The 20,649-nt window shown below is 45.9% G+C and overlaps 1 non-coding gene across 1 annotated transcript; it reads left to right on the top strand.

The window, feature by feature from the left end:
• Window positions 1-10,872: 10,872 nt before the first annotated feature.
• On the top strand, window positions 10,873-10,978 carry LOC139179195 (U6 spliceosomal RNA). The gene has a single exon (XR_011563619.1). It is a non-coding gene; the product is annotated as a U6 spliceosomal RNA (small nuclear RNA).
• Window positions 10,979-20,649: the final 9,671 nt, after the last annotated feature.

Raw genomic sequence — 20,649 nt, 5'->3', positions numbered from 1 at the left:
GTGAAAACTGAAAGTGAAGTCTCTCAGTCGTGTCCGACTCCTAGCGACCCCATGGGCTGCAGCCTACCAGGCTCCTCCGTCCATGGGATTTGCCAGGCAAGAGTACTGGAGTGAGGTGCCATTGCCTTCTCCGGGAGTCACATCTTAGGGGCTTGCAGAAAACCAGTTGTAAGTCTCTTTTCCCAACTCAGCAGCTTGAGATCAGCTGCTGTGGGAGTATTTATACCATCAGTTCAGTTCAGTCGCTCAGTCGTGTTCGACTCTTTGAGACCCCATGAATCGCAGCACGCCAGGCCTCCCTGTCCATCACTAACTCCCGAAGTTCACTCAAACTCATATCCATCAAGTCGGTGATACCATCCAACCATCTCGTCCTCTGTCGTCCCCTTATCCTCCTGCCCCCAATCCCTCCCAGCATCAGGGTCTTTTCCAATGAGTGAACTCTTCGCATGAGGTGGCCAAAGTATTGGAGTTTCAGCTTCAGCATCAGTCCTTCCAATGAACACCCAGGACTGATCTCCTTTAGGATGGACTGGGTGGACCTCCTGCAGTCCAAGGGACTCTCAAGAGTCTTCTCCAACACCACAGTTCAAAAGCATCAATTCTTTGGCGCTCAGCTTTCTTTATAGTCCAACTCTCACATCCATACATGACCACTGGAAAAACCATAGCCTTGACTTAGACGGACCTTTGTTGGCAAAGTAATATCTCTGCTTTTCCATATGCTATCTAGGTTGGTCATAACTTTCCTTCCAAGGAGAAAGCGTCTTTTAATTTCATGGCTGCAATCACCATCGGTAGTGATTTTGGAGCCCAAAAATATAAAGTCTGACACTGTTTCCACTGTTTCCCCATCTATTTCCCATGAAGTGATGGGATCAGATGTCATGATCTTTGTTTTCTGAATGTTGAGCTTTAAGCCAACTTTTTCACTCTCCTCTTTCACTTTCATCAAGAGGCTTTTGAGTTCCTCTTCACTTTCTGCCATAAGGGTGGTGTCATCTGCATATCTGAGGTTATTGATATTTCTCCCGGCAATCTTGATTCCAGCTTGTGCTTCTTCCAGCCCAGCGTTTCTCATGATGTACTCTGCATAGAAGTTAATAAGCAGGGTGACAATATACAGCCTTGACATACTCCTTTTCCTATTTGGAACCAGTCTGTTGTTCCATGTCCAGTTCTAACTGTTGCTTCCTGACCTGCATACAGGTTTCTCAAGAGGCAGGTCAGGTGGTCTGGTATTCCCATCTTTCAGAATTTTCCACAGTTTACTGTGATCCACACAGTCAAAGACTTTGGCATAGTCAATAAAGCAGAAATAGATGTTTTTCTGGAACTCTCTTCTTTTTCCATGATCCAGTGGATGTTGGCAATTTGATCTCTGGTTCCTCTGCCTTTTCTAAAACCAGCTTGAACATCTGGAAGTTCACGGTTCACGTATTGCTGAAGCCTGGCTTGGAGAATTTTGAGTATTACTTTACTAGCGTGTGAGATGAGTGCAACTGTCTGGTAGTTTGAGCATTCTTTGGCATTGCCTTTCTTTGAGATCAGAATGAAAACTGACCTTTTCCAGTCCTGTGGCCACTGCTGAGTTTTCCAAATTTGCTGGCATATTGAGTGCAGCGCTTTCACAGCATCATCTTTCAGGATTTGAAATAGCTCAACTGGAATTCCATCACCTCCACTAGCTTTGTTTGTAGTGATGCTTTCTAAGGCCCACTTGACTTCACATTCCAGGATATCTGGCTCTAGGTGAGTGATCACACCATTGTGATTATCTGGGTCATGAAGCTCTTCTTTGTACAGTTCTCCTGTGTATTCTTGCCATCTCTTCTTAATATCTTCTGCTTCTGTTAGGTCCATACCATTTCTGTCCTTTATCAAGCCCATCTTTGCATGAAATGTTCCCTTGGTATCTCTAATTTTCCTGAAGAGATTTCTAGTCTTTCCCATTCTGTTGTTTTCCTCTATTTCTTTGCATTGATCGCTGAGGAAGGCTTTCTTATCTCTTCTTGCTATTCTTTGGACTCTGCATTCAGATGCTTATATCTTTCCTTTGCTCCTTTGCTTTTCGCTTCTCTTCTTTTCACAGCTCTTTGTAAGGCCTCCCCAGACAGCCATTTTGCATTTCTTTTCCATGGGGATGGTCTTGATCCCTGTCTCCTGTACAATGTCACGAACCTCCATCCATAGTTCATCAGGCACTCTGTCTATCAGATCTAGGCCCTTAAATCTATTTCTCACTTCCACTGTATAATCATAAGGGGTTTGATTTAAGTCATACCTGAATGGTCTAGTGGTTTTCTCCACTTTCTTCAATTTAAGTCTGAATTCGGCATTAAGGAGTTCATGATCTGAGCCACAGTCAGCTCCTGGTCTTGTTTTTGCTGACTGTATAGAACTTCTCCATCTTTGGCTGCAAAGAATATAACAGTTTGATTTCGGTGTTGACCATCTGGTGATGTCCATGTGTAGAGTCTTCTCTTGTGTTGTTGGAAGAGGGTGTTTGCTATGACCAGTGCATTTTCTTGGCAAAACTCTATTAGTCTTCGCCCTGCTTCATTCTGTACTCCAAGGCCAAATTTGCCTGTTACTCCAGGTGTTTCTTGACTTTCTACTTTTGCATTCCAGTCCCCTACAATGAAAAGGATGTCTTTTTTGGGTGTTAGTTCTAAAAGGTCATGTAGGTCTTCATAGAACCGTTCAACTTCAGCTTCTTCAGCGTTACTGGTTGGAGCATAGGCTTGGATTACCATAATATTGAATGGTTTGCCTTGGAAATGAACAGAGATCAATCATTCTGTCATTTTTGAGATTGCATCCAAGTACTGCATTTTGGACTCTTTTGTTGACCATGATGGCTATTCCATTTCTTCTAAGGGATTCCTGCCCATAGTAGTAGATATAATGGTCATCTGAGTTAAATTCACCCATTCCATTGACTTCCCTGGTGGCTCAGACGGTAAAGCGTCTGCCTACAACACAGGAGACCCGGGTTCAATTCCTGGGTTGGGAAGATCTCCTGGAGAAGGGAATGGCAACCCACTCCAGTATTCTTGCCCCCACCCACCAAAAAGGAGGGCTCAATTATACCATCAGTTCAGTTCAGTTCAGTCTCTCAGTCGTGTCCAACTCTTTACGACCCCATGAATCGCAGCACGCCAGGCCTCCCTGTCCATCACTAACTCCCGGAGTTCACTCAGACTCACATCCATCGAGTTGGTGATGCCATCCAGCCATCTCATCCTCTGTTGTCCCCTTTTCCTCCTGCCCCCAATCCCTCCCAGCATCAGAGTCTTTTCTAATGAGTCAACTCTTTGCATGAGGTGGCCAAAGTACTGGAGTTCAGCTTCAGCATCATTCCTTCCAAAGAAATCCCAGGGCTGATCTCCTCTAGAATGGGCTGGTTGGATCTCCTCGCAGTCCAAGGGACTCTCAAGAGTCTTCTCCAACACCACAGTTCAAAAGCATCAATTCTTCGGCGCTCAGCCTCCTTCTCAGTCCAACTCTCAAATCCATACATGACTACTGGAAAAACCATAGCCTTGACTAGACAGAACTTTGTTGGCAAAGTAATGTCTCTGCTTTTCAGTATGCTATCTAGGTTGGTCATAACTTTTCTACCAATCTATACTATGGGAATCAGCCAATGTTACAAATCAGAGTTTCTTCCCCCAAAGAACAATCACAAGCACATCCATTCCCAGACCTAGCATGCATTTAAGTGACCACTGTTTACTGAACACCAACTGAATGCAGGCAGAGTGGGAACCGAGCCTGCCATGGTGTGTGTGGCTCCATCAGGCAAATTAGGAAAAGTGTTCCTTCCTCCCAGCAGATGCAGCCCAGTGCCAGGGCCCAAGGGTTGGCAAGCGGACTGTTGGCTGGAGTCCAGTCCCCTCTCTCCCCGTTTGCCCAGGCACCTTTGTGCAGGACACAACCTACATACCCAAGTGGAGCCCCTGGCCCTTTACGTATATAGGCGTGGACTAACTCCTGGTCTCCCTTGGAGGTACTCACACAGCTTCATGCAGAAGAAGACACAAGATTAATTACAGCACAGTGTGGAAGGGGCAGCAAACCTGTGTGCCAAGTGCTGTGAGAGCACTGCAAAAGGAGCAACTCACTCAGCAGTGTCTATCAGGGAAGACTTTCTGGGGGAGGTGACATAACTTAGCAGTGACTTCCAGGGCAGAAGAGACCAGACTTAACCCTGGATCCCCTCATGCTGCCCAGCCTTGTTCTGGGCATGTGTTGGACCCTCATGCCCTCATGTTACTCACTGTTTCCTCTTCTGATTCACACTGTCCCTCAGAATGTGGGATGTTCTAGTAGACAACTAGTAGACTCAAATAATACTGATGTTGTAAAAGAAAAAACAAGGCAGAGGGACTGTTCTATATCCAAGAGAATAAAAATAGGGAATTCTCTGGCCATCTGGTGGTTAGAACTCTGCACTCTCATTTCCAAGGGCCTAGGTTCAATCCTTGGTCAGGGAACTAAGATCCCACAAGCCAAGTGGAGCAGCCAAAAAGAAAACAGAGAGAAAGAGAATAAAAATAAATGACACCTAAATATATTATGTGATTGTTAATTGGATTCTCCTTCAAAAAAAAAACAGTAAGAATAAGGGATATTTTGTGGACAGCTGGGGAAATTTGAATACGGACTTTATATCAGATATTCACTGAGCAATGTGAAAGTTTTTCGGTGTGACACATGTTGTGATCATGTAGAAGAATCTCTGTCTTTAAGGGATTCATGCTGAAGTATATATAATGTCTGCATTTCACTTTCAAATGGCTCTGTGTAAATACATAAGCAAATTAAGAGGAAATAAGTGTGTGTGTGTGTAGAGAGAGAATAAATGGGGCAAATTGTGAGCCATCTGTCCAATAGCTTTCATTGTACTATTTGCTCAACTTTTGTAGATTTGAAAGTTTTCTTAATAAAAAGCAGGAGAGATGGGAATTGCCTGGTTGTCCAGTGGTTAACTTTTGAATTGTGATACTGGAGAAGACACTTGAGATCCCTTAGACTTCAAGGAAATCAAACCAGTCAATCCTAAAGGAAATCAACCCTGAATTCATTGGAAGGACTGCTGCTGAAGCTGAAGCTCCAATACTTTGGCCACCTGATGTGAAGAGCCAACTCATTGGAAAAACCCTGATGCTGGGAAAGATTGAGCGCATGAGGAGAAGTGAATGACAGAGGATGAGATAGTTGGCTGGCATCATCGACTCAATGGAAGAATTTGAGCAAACTCCAGGAGATAGTGGAGGACAGGAAAGCCTGGTGTGCTGCGGTCTGTGGGGCTGCAGAGCGCCACAAATGAGCAACTGGACAGCAACCAGGGGTTAGGACTTTGCACCTTCCCCGTCGAGGGCCCAGGTTCAGTCCCTGGTCGAAGAACTGAAATCTCTCAAGCTGAAGGGCAGGGCCAAAAAATAAAAATAAAAACCAGAGGAGGAAAAACCAAGCCAAGAATGAGATTTCAGGAGTTAGAATAGAGAATTTCATCCACAAATCCAACTGTCCTTCCACTAGTATCAGTATCTCCACAACCACATCACCCTCTAAGCTCTCCCTGGAGACAATGACGAGATACACACCCCTCCTTGGGCTGCATCTGTCCACACCTGGAAGTCACCATCCATCCTCACTCACCGTCCCCCTAAGGGGGGGGGGGCGGTCTCCTTCCTCCATGACCCGACGACTTTCCAATGGGCTGGGCCTTGGGCCTTGTATGTTATAATCAAAGAAACACTCACTGAGCATTGGTACCAGAAGAGGGTCCATCACACCCTCTTGACCCATAAGTGTGGAAAAAGAGGCCAAGAGAGGCAGTGATTTCCAGTCCCACTGCTCTAGTCAGGCAGACTCTGCCTCTCCGAGCCCTGCCGCTCACAGGCTATGTGACCATGGGGAAGTCACATAACATCTCCGTGCCTTATTCTCCTCACTGGGACATGAGACTAGTGTCTCCCACACAGGGTTGCCGTGAAGATGAAATAAGACAGTTGAACTGGAAACACCACTTCCTATTCCCAGCAGAGCCCAACTCGCATTTTAGCTTTACTTTTTTTTATCATTAATTTTTTTTTTGGTCTCACCACGTGGTTTGCAGGATCTGAGTTCCCTTGCCAGGGACCGAACCCATGCTCCCTGAAGTGGAACCTTGAATTCTTAACCTCTGGACCACCAGGGAATGTCCCCAGCTTTACTTTCTCTCAACACTTGTCACCTTCCCAGAATAGAGTCTTTTATTCATTTATTTTGTAAAATTTGCATCTTCTCTTACTGAATAGAAGCCTCTTCCGTTTACTGCTCTATTTCAAATGCCTAAAACAGTGCCCTGCATACACTCAGTGCTCAGCAAATATTCGTTGAATATGTAATCAATGTAAAGCACTCAGAACTATGCCCCGAATATGGCATAGGATAACCACTGGATACAATAGCCCATGACATCGGTGTGATAGCATGGATGCGGGTGAAATTCCACTGGAGTCTCATAAAAGTCAGATGTTGTACAGATATGATTTTATACCCACTCAACAGGTGAGAAAACTGAGAGAGGGGGTTCCGAAAGGCAGAGGCCACCAGCCCAAGCCATGACATTGGAAGCAAACCTGATGCCAGACCCACTCTCTGGGTTTGTCACAGGACAGACTTGCCCTAAGACCGCTTCTCGGAGAAGCACCTCCTTGGTGGGCATGAGACACCTCTGTGGATCACAGACGCCAGACGGAGCAGTCGTGATGGGCCAGGGCTTTGAAACAGGGCAGAGTGGGAGGCTTTGCTCTGGCTGTCAGACTTAGAAACTCAAGTTCCGCGTGCACTTCCGTTGATGGAGATAACACACATGAGGCAGAAAGATAAGATTCTTGTTGTGGAAGCTTCGAGAACTGAAGCCCTGGGGAGGAGAGTCTGCTGTGATGTGGGTGCCATGTCACTGAGGATGCCAGGCTCCCACAAGTGAAGGGAGTCACAATCCTGAAATAGAATCCCTGTGGCCACATCGCAGGACATGGGATGCTCTTGGCACCCTGTGGGGGAGTTCCTAGTTGAGCTGCACCCCATTTCCACCAGTCCCCTGACACTGTGTAAGGAAGCAGCACCTACTGGACACCTCGCCAGTCCCCACTATGCCTCAGGCCTCAGTGTCAGCCCTCTGAGCCCGTCGAGTCTTCTCTGCCCAGATGGCACTCAGCGGCCCCCTCCTTGCCTGTCAGGAGTCCCGGGGCTAAAAGGCAGCAGGTGCCCTAGGGCCAGCACCGCCTCAACATACCTGTCACCATCAGTCAGGGACAGGGAGTTCCCCCTCACAGCTGAGAACAGTGCCCTAAAAACAGTCTGTGTCCCATCTAGGCCAGGGATGGGCACTCAGAAACAACGGGAACATCCTTCAGTCAGTTCTCACAAAGGTGTACCTGTGCATACACACAGGCATATGCATGCACACACACACACACACACACACTCACTCACAGTTAGCTCTCACACTCACTACTCCCTCACAGTCAGACATGACACCTGTCACAACCTCTGGTGTGTACCAAGGTTCCTGCCCACTCAGAGTCACTCAGAGCAAAGTCCTTTGAGTCTGCCAGCAGGGGCATCCCTCTGTCAGCGCCCCCTCCTCCGCCACATCCCCCCTTCTTTTCTTTTTTTTTTCCAGCTGCACTGCAGGGCCTGTGGGATCTTAGTTCCTTGACCGAGAATGGATCCCAGGCCCCCCAGCAGAGGAAGCGCAGAGTCCTAACCACTGGACCACCAGGGAAGACCCCACATTCCCCTCACTGGTCATCACAGCCTCACACCTGTAACCGTGGGAAATGCCATCCTGCCCAGGAACAACGCACACATGCGCGCACACACACCCCCGGCACTGTGCCCTCTCCCCACCTCACCCAAGAAATCAAATAAAGTTTGAGGCTAGACCTGAGGGCTAATGAATCCTGCTCCCAGTCCTACCAGAAATCAGCTCCCCATTGTAGGATTCGGCTCAGGGAGCAGGGACCACAGGCTTTCCCTCAGGAAGTGGAGAGCCTCGTAAGAGGGTGCTGTGGGGACCAGGGCAGAATTGCAACAGGGCACCTGCACCTTGCCAGTTCCATCGTCCTCTCTTCAAAGGAGTGAGGACCTGAGTCTGTGCTTCACTCCACCTCCTTCAGTAACTACAAGTAACAGCGATAGTCACAGAACTCAAGTTGTCCAAGTCGGCAGATCCAAGAGACCCCCTAGTATATTTACCCTCTCTCTTGCCCCTACTAACCTCAAAGAGAAACCAAGGCTCTGAGAAGCCAGGTGACTTGCCCAGGGTCACACGACCATTTGAGGGTAGATAATTTATCCAAGTCTCCTGCCCAAATGCCTTCCACTAGCTGCAGAGAGCTCCAGATTCATGAGAAAAAGCCTCAGCCCTTTGCACCTCATCCCAGCAGCTGGGTGGGGACCACAGCTCCCTCCCCCATCCTCACGCCACCAAAGAAAAGAAGCATTGCAACTCCGGGTCGCTCCCACCTCTCAGAGGCTCCCAGTCGTGCATGTAGCCCCGTACCTCTTGGGCCTGGTAATGAGGCAAAAACTGCCCCCAGGAGACCACGAGCTCTGGAACTGTTAACAGTCTTGCTTCTTGCTTAACCACTCTTTCCGTTCCGTGGCAAGCCAATCTCTTGTGCTAATCTATGGGACTTCCTGTCGAAGTGACCAACTGGTTATCCTTTCACAATCTTGCTTGGTACTCCCGAGGCTCCCTAGTCCTCAAATCTTGGAACTGAAGAAAGCTGGAGCTGGTGGAGAGACCCCTGTAATCAGAGGCTCAGAAAAGTAAGATCACCCAGTTCTCAACGGTGAAGTCAGAACTTGGACCTGAGTCTCTGGTTGCCAGAGGGATTCCTCAACTTATCCCAACCAGAGTATTCAAGAGCATAGTTATGGCTAAAGCCAAGTGTATACACCATGCCTTACCTCAGATCCTCACCCTCAGAACATGTCTTGGAAATCCAGGGGAGGCCCACACCCAAAGTACCTTTAGAGAATAGTCTAACCTAATACCAGAATTTACTGTTGAACTGCATGGTTCAGTTCAGTTCAGTTACTCCGTCGTGTCCAACTCTTTGCAACCCCATGAATTGCAGCACACCAGGCCTCCCTGTCCATCACCAACTTCCAGAGTTCACCCAAACTTATGTCCATTGAGTCAGTGATGCCATCCAGCCATCTCATCCTCTGTTATCCCCTTCTCCTCCTGCCCTCAATCTTTCCCAGCATCAGGGTCTTTTCAGATGAGTCAGCTCTTCCCATCAGGCAGCCAAAGTATTGGAGTTTCAGCTTCAACATCAGTGCTTCCAATGAACACCCAGGACTGGGTGTTAGGATGGACTGGTTGGATCTCCTTGCAGTCCAAGGGACTCTCAAGAGTCTTCTCCAGCACCACAGTTCAAAAGCATCAATTCTTTGGCGCTCAGCTTTCTTTATAGTCCAACTCTCACATCCATACATCACCACTGAAAAAACCATAACCTTGACTAGACGGACCTTTGTTGGCAAAGTAATGTCTCAGCTTTTCAATATGCTATCTAGGTTGGTCATAACTTTTCTTCCAAGGAGTAAGCGTCTCTTAATTTCATGGCTGCAATCACCATCTGCAGTGATTTTGGAGCCCCAAAAATAAAGTCAGCCACTGTTTCCCTATCTATTTGCCATGAAGTGATGGGACCAGATGCCATGATCTTCATTTTCTGAATGTTGAGCTTTAAGCCAACTTTTTCACTCTCCTCTTTCACTTTCATCAAGAGGCTCTTTAGTTCTTCACTTTCTTCCATAACGGTGGTGTCATCTGCATATCTGAGGTTATCGATGTTTCTCCTGGCAATCTTGATTCCAGATTGTGCTTCCTCTAGCCCAGCATTTCTCATGATGCACTCTGCATACAAGTTAATAAGCAGGGTGACAATATACAGCCTTGACAAACTCCTTTTCCTATTTGGAACCAGTCTGTTGTTCCATGTCCAGTTCTAACTGTTGCTTCCTGACCTACATACAGGTTTCTCAGGAGGCAGGTCAGGTGGTCTGGTATTCCCATCTCTTTCAGAGTTTTCCACAGTTTATTGTGATCCACACAGTCAAAGGCTTTGGCATAGTCAATAAAGCAGAAATAGATGTTTTCCTGAAACTCTCTTGCTTTTTCGATGATCCAGCAGATGTTGCCAATTTTTGATCTCTGGTTCTTCTGCCTTTTCTAAAACCAGCCTGAACATCTGGAGCTTCACAGTTCACATGCTGCTGAAGCCTGGCTTGGAGAATTTTGAGCATTACTTTACTAGCGTGTGAGATGAGTGCAATTCTGCAGTACTGAAGCATGAATATAAATGGATGAACTTATGGGGACAAAATAAAGAATAGAAAGGAACAGGAATTTATTGCACAAAAAAGATGGCATTTCAAATTAGTAGAGAAAAGATGGTTTAGTCAATAAACTGTGGGAAGAATGGCCTAAATATCTGCCAAAAACAAAGTGGGAACTCTAACTCTAAAAGAATTCCAGATCAAAAGTTCAGGCATGGACTTCCCTGGTGGCCAAGTGCATACAAATCTGCCTGTTAATGCAGAGGACACAGGTTTGATCACTGGTCTGGAAGACTCCACATGCTGCAGAGCAGCTAAGCCCGTATGCTACAACTGCTGAAGCCTGTGCCCTGCAACAAGAGAAGCCGCTGCAACGAGAAACCCTCGAACCACAGCGAAGAGTAGCCCCAGCTCACCACAACTAGAGAAAGCTCGAACAAAGCAACGAAGACCCAGCGCAGCCAAAGTAAATAAATAAAGCATTCTGGCTAAAAAAAAAAAAAAAAAATTAAGCATTTAAGTGCTCACTTCAGCAATACATACTAAAGTTGGAATGATACAGAGAAGATTAGCATGGCCCTTGCACAAGGATGACACGCAAATTCATGGACTGTTCCATGTTTTTTAATACAGAAAGGCAAATATCATATGATATTTCTTATATATGGAAATCTTTTTTTTTAAAGGGTACAAATGAACATTTTTTACAAAACAGAAGTAGAGTCACAGGGATGTAGAAACAAACATGGTTATCAATGGATAAGGTGGGAAGGGATAAATCGGGAGATTGGGATTGACATATACATACTGCTATATACTAGGGCCTTTCCTAGTGGCTCAATGGTAAAGAATTTGCCTGTCAATGCAGGAGAAACAGGTTCAATCCCTGGTCTGGGAAGATCCCACATTCCTCAGAGCAACCAAGTCTGTGAGCCACAACTACTGGTCCTGTGCTCGAGTCCAGGAACCTAAACTGCTGAGCCCACGGACCGCAACTACTGAAGCCCAAATGCTCTAGAGTCTGTGCTCCAAAAAAGAAGCCACTGCAATGAGAAGCCCACGCATCGCAACTAGAGAGTAGCCCCCACTCGCCACAACTAGAGAAAGCCGTCGAAGCAATGAAGACCCAGCACAGCCAAGTAAATACACAAAATTATTTTTTTAAAGGTAAAATAGATAACTAATAAGAAATGGCTGTAGAGCACAGGAAACTCTACTCAGTACTCTGTAATGGCTTATATGGGAAAAGAATCTAAACAAAGAGTGGATATATGTATATGTATAAATCATTTTGCTGTACACCTGAAACTTACACAGCATTGTAAATCAACCATACTCCAATAAAAAAATTAAATAGAAAAAAAGAACTCTCTGCTGATGCAGATAACTGTTTAATATACTCAAAGTGACTGGGAAATCAAAACTATCTGGAATTTCACCATTGTTATTTTTTGCACCTCTTTACAAATATACCATTTATATTTCTTAAATTATAAACATAAAAAAATTCATACAACTATATGTTGTTCGCAATTTGCTTCAAAATAGTCAAGGGATGGAGGAATGGGTGGGGCATAGCTGAAATGAGACTGAAGGTGAGAGTGTTTGTCACTCAGTCATATCCCACTCTTAGAGACCCCATAAACTGTAGCCCACCAGGCTCCTCTGTCCATGGGATTTTTCAGGCAAGAATACTGGAGTGGTTGCCATGCCCTCCTTAAGGGGATCTTCCTAAACCAGGGATCGAACCCAGTTCTCCTGCATTGCATGCGGATTCTTTACCTTCTGAGCCACAAGAGAACCCACTCTGCCCTGTTCTGATTGCCGTTGAAGTGTTGAGGGTACTGCTGGTTCCTTTCTTCTCTCTACTTTTGTGTATGTTTGAACAAATGCCAAAAGAAATTACTGGGTAATTTAAAAATTAATCTTGGCGCATTCAAGGCCTTTCCAGTCATATTACAAAGCGTTAGAAGCCATAAAAGAAAAGATTGAGCTAATCCACTAGATATAAATTTTTTTTAAGAAAAAAATAAAACAACTGAATGGCAAAAAAAAACCTCACCATTGATGAATCAAAAGGTAAACATACTATGAAAAAGTATTCACGTAGCATAGAAAATAAACTAATTTCCTTTTTATTAATATATCATGAGTTCCTATAGATCAATGAAAAACCAGTAATACATGTGAGAAATTGGTATCATTTATGAATATACAATTTGTGAGAAATAAAATGGCTTTCAGATACATGAAGAATGTTTATCTTCACTTAGGATAAAAGAAATAAAAAATAAAGCTATAATGAGATATCATTTTAAGTTAACCAGTTGGTAAAACAAAACAAAACGGGGATAATATGCTGTTATAAAGGATGTAGGAAAACATTTTCACAAGTTGTAAGAATATATATTGGTACATCTTTCATGAAAAGTAATGTGATAATATCTATCAATATTTAAAATGCAAAAAGCCTTTTACTCAACAATTTCACTTCTACTCATTTGTCCTACGCACGATGTACAAAATAACGATATAAAAGGATATTCATTACAGCACTGTCTGTCGTAGCAGAAGATTGGGAACAACCTAAATTTCCACCAACAGGAAACTATTAATACTTAATAAGTTCTGATGTAAGCATATGATGGACAACGAGAAAGATCCAGGCAGACTTTGAGAAGATGTGGAATGACCTTCAGAAGATACTGTTGAATGAAAAAAGTGAAGTGCAGAACACTGAGTATAGTGTGTTTTGCATGAAGAAGTGCATGTGTGTGGATGAATTTATGCTATATAAATGCACACGCAGTTATACATGTTTGTAAATGTATAGGATATTTCTAACAGAAAAGACAAGAAGCTGGTAACAGGTAGGCTGGAAAGAAGTATTGTGATGGACAAACAGGGAGATTTATGTTTCATTTATTTTGTTAGACAATATCCATTCAAAAATAAATTTAAGAATCATTCGTACATATTCAAAGAGAAAGTGATGAAGGAAATGTGGTAAAATGTTAACATTTAGGGATTGTTGGTGAAGGCTCTATGGGAATGATTCTACTATTTTTGCAGCTTTTCTGTACGTCTGAAATGATTTCAAAACAAAAAGTTTCCAAGATGAATAAACTTAAGTTCTAAAAAAATACATACTCTCACAACCAACCATCATTTTCACTCCCTTCTTACTGCTGAAAAATTGGTACTCAGAGTTTCCATGGCATTACTGAGCTAAATAAAAATTCATTTTTAATACAACAAAAATCTGTTCACAATTTTATTCTTGTAATTGTTATTGGCACATAGTTGATTTACAATGCTGTGTTAGTTTCAGGTGTATAGCGAAGCGATTCCGTTATACAGATATGCATATCCTCTCTTTTTTTTTTAGACTTTTTTCCCATATAGGCTATTGCAGAGGATGAGTAGAGTTCCCTACACTATACAACAGGTTCTTACTACTGGTAATTTCATATATGGTAGTATGTATATGTCAATCCCAATCTCCCAATTTATCCCACCCCTGGTAACCATGTTTTCTTTCTATATCTATGACCCTACTTCTATTTTGTAAATAAGGCTTTTTGTACTCATTTTTTTAGAGTCCACATATTATGCAATATATTTGTTTTTCCGTGTCTGACTTACTTCACTCAGTATGACAATCTCTAGGTTCACCCACGTTGCCGCAGATGGCATGATTTTGTCTTTTTGTGGCTGAGTAATAGTCCATTGTATACATGTACCGTATCTTTATCTGCTGCCAGACGTCTAGGTTGCTCCCATGCTCTGGCTGTTTTAAATAGTGCTGCAGTGAACACTGGGGTGCGTGTATCTTTTTGATTTATGGTTTTCTCCGGGCAGTGCTGAGGAGTGGGACTGGTGAGTCACATGGGGGTTCTATTTTTAGTTTTTTAAGGGCCCTTCATACTGTTCTCTGTAGCAACTGGACCAATTAACATTCCTACCAATAGTGAGGAGGGTTCCCTTTCCTCCACACTCTCTCCAGCATTTACTGTTTGTAGACTTTTTTTGATGATGGCTATTATGGCCTGTGTCAACAAATATTTATTGAATGTCTAATATGAGCCAGCACTGAGAATACAAAAGTGAAAAAAATAGGGAAAATCCATATACAATATAATATCTGATAGCCATAAGTGGTATGAAGAGAAGTAAAGCAGAGCAAAGGGATTGAATGGTGGGAGGTATATTTTAGATGGCGTGGAGGGGTGGCGGTCAGGAGAAGTCTGTCCAAGGAGCTGATACTGGGATAGAGTACGTGAAGAAGAAGTTTTGGAAGAAGCATGTTCAGGGAGAGGAAACAGGGAGTGCAAAGGCCCTGAGGCAAGAACTTGCTTTGTGTACATGAGAAGCAGTGAGGAAACCGCTGTGGTTGAAGAGGTAGTGGAGGGCAGAGTGAGATGAGGCCAGAGATGCGACCTGTACACCCTGTAAGGACACGGCTTTTTATTTTAAGTGAGACAGAAGCCACTTGGAGGATGACAAGATCCTGTGTGGGTTTTATTTATTTATTTATTTATTTATTCAATTTTGGCAAATGCAGTGATTTTAGGGACTCATGAAACTGAAGAATTAAGATTTTTCTGTGTTAGGTACAGCTAGATCCAAGGTCCCACGCTGGATGTTCTTAGGTTCCACGTTCCATCTGCTGAGCTTACCAACTTGAGAAAGAAGATGGTACTTTTTGTACTTTTCCAGAAAAATCTTCAGGGAAGACCTCTCGTTGGATCACGTACCCATCTCAAACCAAGCACTGTGACCTGGGAGATGGGGTGCTCTGATTAGTCAGGCCAGTGTCCCACATCTACCCCTGGGGTCAGGGTGTCTTCTCTATATGGCCTGAGTGGGGTGGGCATTTCTGCTTGAGGTAGAACACAGTCCAGGCAGGAAATTACACAAATGTCTGCCTCAGCCTGTAGAGAAGGCTCCAGGCCACGCTTTCTTGTCTAGATGGAGAAAGGTAGGACCAGAGAGGGTGAGAGCCAGGCCCCACGTCACACAGCAAGTCAGAGGCAGGGCTGGGGCCACATTAGACCAGGGTCTGCTCTCCCCTAGCTGTGTGATGCTGCACAAATGATGCCACCTCTCAGAGCCTCTCTTCTCCTGTATTTGGGGTGACATCTGTATTTGGGGTGACATCTCCCTTACAGGGCTGTCTGAGGATGAAAGATGACCACTGTGAAGTACCCGGCACAGAGCTGGACACACAGCAGGTGCGTGGTCGTGGCAGCAGTTATTGGTCCGAGGGGCCATGGCCATGTCCAGGGCCAGTGAGGGGCGGGTAAGAACCCAAGGGCAGCAAAGTCTCGTCTCAGCACGTTCATGGCTGGCCCAGAGGCAGGAGGCATGCGCTGGCCACACTTGCTTGGTCTTCGGTCCCTGCCAAGTCCCATAAGGTTGTGTCAAAGAGTCCAGCTTTGGTCAGGCTGGTCAGAGGGGCCAAAGCACCTCCAAGTCTCTTCCGGGATCAGGCTGAGCAGGGTGGGAGTGGTTCCTCGGGGCTGTGGCCCTGGGCCGTGGCGTTCATGGCCGGATGCTGATGGCCTGTTTGAGGAGACCCTCCACGCTGTGGAAGTAGACACTGCTGTCGACAAGGTTCTTCACGGCACTGCAGGCGTACTCCACGGTGTAAATGGCTCCCTGGCTCTGCTCCTCCCACCGCTGCATGTCAGCCTTATGCTGGGCCAACTCAGGCAGAGAGCGGCGCACATGCTCCTGCAGCCGGTACAGGGCCTGTGTGGGTTTTAAAGGGATCCTTGTGGCTGCTTTCATTGTGGAGAATAAACTGTGTTACGCAGAGGCAGAACGAAGCAGGAGACCAACGAGGAGGCTGCTACAATAATCCAGACAAGTGATGGCTGGAACCAGGGGGGCAGCCACAAGTAACGAGGAGAGGTGACTGGACTCTGGATATATTCTGGAAGGAGGGCCACCGTGCTTGCTTCTGCATTTGGGCAATTGCAGGAGATCTGGGACCTTTTTCTCGCCAGCAAGGGACTCTCCCCACTTCTCTGAGAGTAGAGTGAGTTTGGATTTTTAAGATCAAGTCCCCAGGATCTCAAGGCATCCCGAGTCCATTTCCCCCCACCCCCACCACCCCACCGCCCAACAGTGGAAACAAAAGGGCACAGACACAGCAGGGGGAGGTCCAGCCATCTCTGACGGAGCCTGTGTCACGGAGTCAATCTGTAGGTGGTGAGAGCTCAGCCTGGCCTCCCCCTCACACTGGCCCCAGGGGAGGAACCTGCCCGTGAGACAGCTGGCAGGAAGACATAGCTTGATGCTAGGGGAAAAATTAGATGCAGGCCTCTTGGGACACAGTAGAGCTAACTTGAAAATGCAACGTCACTAGACTAAGATCGGAAATTTTACAAAATTTTACAAAAACGGAATGAAGGAACGAGCATCAAAGACAGTGAGATGGTTTTGTGAATGCAAAATTCCACGCTTACTAATTTTCTTTTAAAAATATTTGTATATGGTGAAAGTGAAAGTGAAGTCGCTCAGTCGTGTCCAGCTCTTTGCGGCCCCATGGACTGTAGCCTACCAGGCTTCTCCGTCCATGGGATTTTCCAGGCAAGAATACTGGAGTGGGTTACCATTTCCTTCTCCAGGAGATCTTCCCGACCCAGGAATTGAACCTGGGTCTACCGCATTGTAGGCAGACGCTCTACCATCTGAACCAGGAGGGAACTGTTTATTGATTGATTGATTGATTGATTTTCATGTATATTTTTTTAGCTGTGCAGCATGCAGGATCTTAGTCCTCCAGCCAGAGTCTTAACCACAGGACCTCCAGGGAATCCCTAATTTTCTTTTTTTTTTTTCAACTTTTTATTTTGTTTTGGGGTATAGCTGATTAACAATGTTATGATAGTTTCAAGTGAACAGGGAAGGGAGGGAGTCCCTAATTTTCAATTCCCTAAAGGGCTTACTTGGTGGCTCAGACGGTAATCTGCTTTCAATGTGGGAGAGCTGGGTCTGATCCCTGGGTCAGGAAGATCCCCTGGAGAAGGGATTGGCAACCCATTTCAGTATTCTTACCTGGAGAAATCCATGGACAGAGGAGCCTGGCGGACTACAGTCCATGGGGTTGCAGTCAGACACGACTGTGTGACAAACACTTTCAAAGATGCTTGAATTCACGTCACAGTTTAGTAAACTGTGAAGCAAGATACTCTCTGTTCTGGGGTTCAGTGGTGAGAACTGGGGCTCAAACCGGGAGACCTGGGTTCCCTGTGTCCAGCTCCCAGGTCCAAATTATTTCTAGAATGAGCTTAGATGAGCTGGTGATCTCAGGGGAAAGGAAAGCCAAGGAACTGATTAAAGTTACATTTATATAGCACGTTTTACCTAAGACTGAGAAAATCTAAGCAACAACAAAAACCCAGGAGGGACACAGAAGACAGGTGCCCTAGGCTCCTCTGAAGAGCTGTCACGTGGCTGTAGCCCTGGGCGAGGCACTTCCCCTTTCTGGGTTATCGAGCAAGCAATATGACCTGGGTCATCAGCGTGAATATCCTGGAGCCCCACCACTTCCTAGGGGTGTGACCTCAAGCATGTGACGTAAAGGTTGGTCGCCTCAGTTTCTTATCTGTGAAATAGAGGCAATAATGGTGCCCACCTAGGAGGTGTATCATAAGGATTTGATGCTATAAACCTTATAAGGCATTTGGAACCGTGTTTGGCAGATGATAATCAATGTCAGCTGTTGCTACTTTTGTGGTTGTCAGAGGGAGACTGAGTTACAGAACTGCCAACTTCTCCATCCCAGCACTTGGCTGGTGGCCTGGTTCACACGCCAGACTGATTGTTGAGGGATGAGGGGCAGTGACGTGGAAGCTGGGATGGGGTGGGGGTGAAGCTGAAGGAAATTCAAGCCCCAGTGAATTTCAACAAATACTTGTCCAGCACCCATGATGTGCTGGGAACTTTCAAAGTGCTGGAAGACAGCAGTGAATGCAAGAGGCAAAGACTCACCTTCATGGTGTTCGTGTTTCTGTGGGCTGAGTGGGAAGGGCAAAGCTGCAGTGATCTTTGCTAACTTGTTCACCTGGACACTAGGCTGGCTGAAGGGTTGTAGCAGCCACTGCTAACACCCCCACCCGCATCCCTAGCCTCAAGTCTGTGTTTACCAGAAGTTTTGGTAAATAATTCCTGGCAGGGATACAGCATCTCATCTCAAATGCTTGCATCTTTCTGGTTTACTCTGGCATCGCGAAAACTACACCCACCCAAGGAGCAACCTGAACTTGCTCCTGGAGGCTGCCCTCAATCGACAATGGCTGGCGTCTGTAGTTAAGTACCCCAGAGGTACCTAGGCAAGTACCCTGAGAGATAAACCTAGGACATGTTCCACACAGTCTCTGCAGACCTCACGGTTGCACACAGCAGACCTTGCTCACCAATACCTCCACTGGCCTTTTTTTTTGAAAGTGAAAGTCGCTCAGTCGTGTCCGACTCTTTGCAACCCCATGGACTGTATAGTCTATGGAATTCTCCAGGCCAGAATACTGGAGTGGGTAGCCGTTCCCTTCTCCAGGGGATCTTCCCAACCCAAGGATTGAACCCAGGTCTCCCATATTACAGGTGGATTCTTTACCGCCTGAGTCACCAGGGAAGCCCCCCTTTATTATTATTATTATTTATGTATGTATTTGGCTGTCCAGGTCTTAGTTGTGGCATGCAAGATCTAGTTCCCTGACCAGGAATCAAACCCAAGCTCTCAGCACTGGAAGCACCAAGTCTTGGCCACTGGACCACCAGGAAAGTTCCCCCTCCACCGGCTTTGGCCTTTCTTTTCCTTTCCCACATTCCCCACTCTCTATGCTTCCAGAGCCACTTCCCAAGTAAACCACCTACATACACACCCATGTCTCAGGTTGCTTTTGGAGGGGGCGGAAATCTACGAAAGTTGGTTTCAGAAATGGCAGAAGGGCTTCTGAAAATGGCTCCCTCACCAGTGAGATGACTATGGGGCCTGACGCTGGCAGTGAGTAGGGAGATGATAAGTTCCCTGTAGGCTGCAGCCTCCTGCTGACCAAGACCCAGCTGTGGGAGGTAGACCTGGGAGAGATACAGAAAATACAGGGCTATCCCTGGTGGCTCAGTCAGTAAAGAATCCACCTGCAATGCGGGAGAACTGGGTTCGATCCCTGGGTTGGCAAGATCCCCTGGAGGAAGGCATGGCAACCTCTCCAGTATTCTTGCCTGGAGAATTCCATGGACAGAGGAGCCTGGCAGGCTGCAGTCCATGGGGTTGCAAAGAGTTGGACACGACTGAGCAACTAAGCACACACACACATGATAATTATGAGGATTTGGCACTGGCTGACCTCTGTTAACTTCCCTAGAAGTCTTGAAGAAAGAGAATCACAGGCTCAACTCAGGGCAGACCATGGGAGACAAGAGACCTCCCCATCAAAGCATTTGAAATGGTCCTCATCTCTTGTGGCCCAAGAGCAGACTGTGATGATAATCAGCCTCAGTTCAGTTCAGTTCAGTCTCTCATTTGTGTCCAACTCTTTGTGACCCCATGGACTGCAGCCTGCCAGGCCTCCCTGTCCATCACCGACTCCCGGAGCATACTCAAACTCATGTCCGTTGAGTTGGTGATGCCATCCAACCACCTCATCCTCTGTCATCCCCTTCTCCTCCTGCCTTCAATCTTTCCCAACATCAGTGTCTTTTCCAGTGAGTCAGTTCTTCCCATCAGGTGGCCAAAGGATTGGAGTTTCAGCTTCAGCATCAGTCCTTCCAATGAATACTCAGGATTGATCCCCTTTAGGATGGATTGGTTGGATCTCCTTGCTGTCCAAGGGACTCTCAAGAGTCTCCTCCAACACCGCAGTTCAAAAGCATCAAATCTTCGGTGCTCAGCTTTCTTTATAGTCCAACTCTCACATCCATACATGACTACTGGAAAAACCATAGCTTTGACTAATAATCATAGCTAATAACCACAGCTTTGATAATCAGCCCCAGGGTTTGGTATAAAGGTGGGAGAGCTACAGGAGAGACCATGCATGCTTCAGCCAGCAAGGAGAGAGTGGGGCTCTGAGTCCTGGAGTGGAGGTGTTTAGATGGATGAATCTTATACTCCCTGCTTCCCTGAGCCCTCCAGGCCTGCAGAATGCCCCTCCCCTGCTAGAGGAGAACACTCACCCATCACTTTAAGATTCACCCCACCTCCCCTCTCTACCTGTAGACAAGAGTCAGCAAATGCTTTAAGAGCAAGAGAGTAAATATTTTAGGTCTGTGGGCCACATGGTGTCT

Source organism: Bos indicus, chromosome 23 (genome assembly GCF_029378745.1).
Source record: "Bos indicus isolate NIAB-ARS_2022 breed Sahiwal x Tharparkar chromosome 23, NIAB-ARS_B.indTharparkar_mat_pri_1.0, whole genome shotgun sequence".
Taxonomy (NCBI): domain Eukaryota; kingdom Metazoa; phylum Chordata; class Mammalia; order Artiodactyla; family Bovidae; genus Bos; species Bos indicus.
The sequence above is the reverse complement of the archived record's forward strand: the minus strand, read 5'-3'. Positions and strand labels throughout refer to the sequence as shown.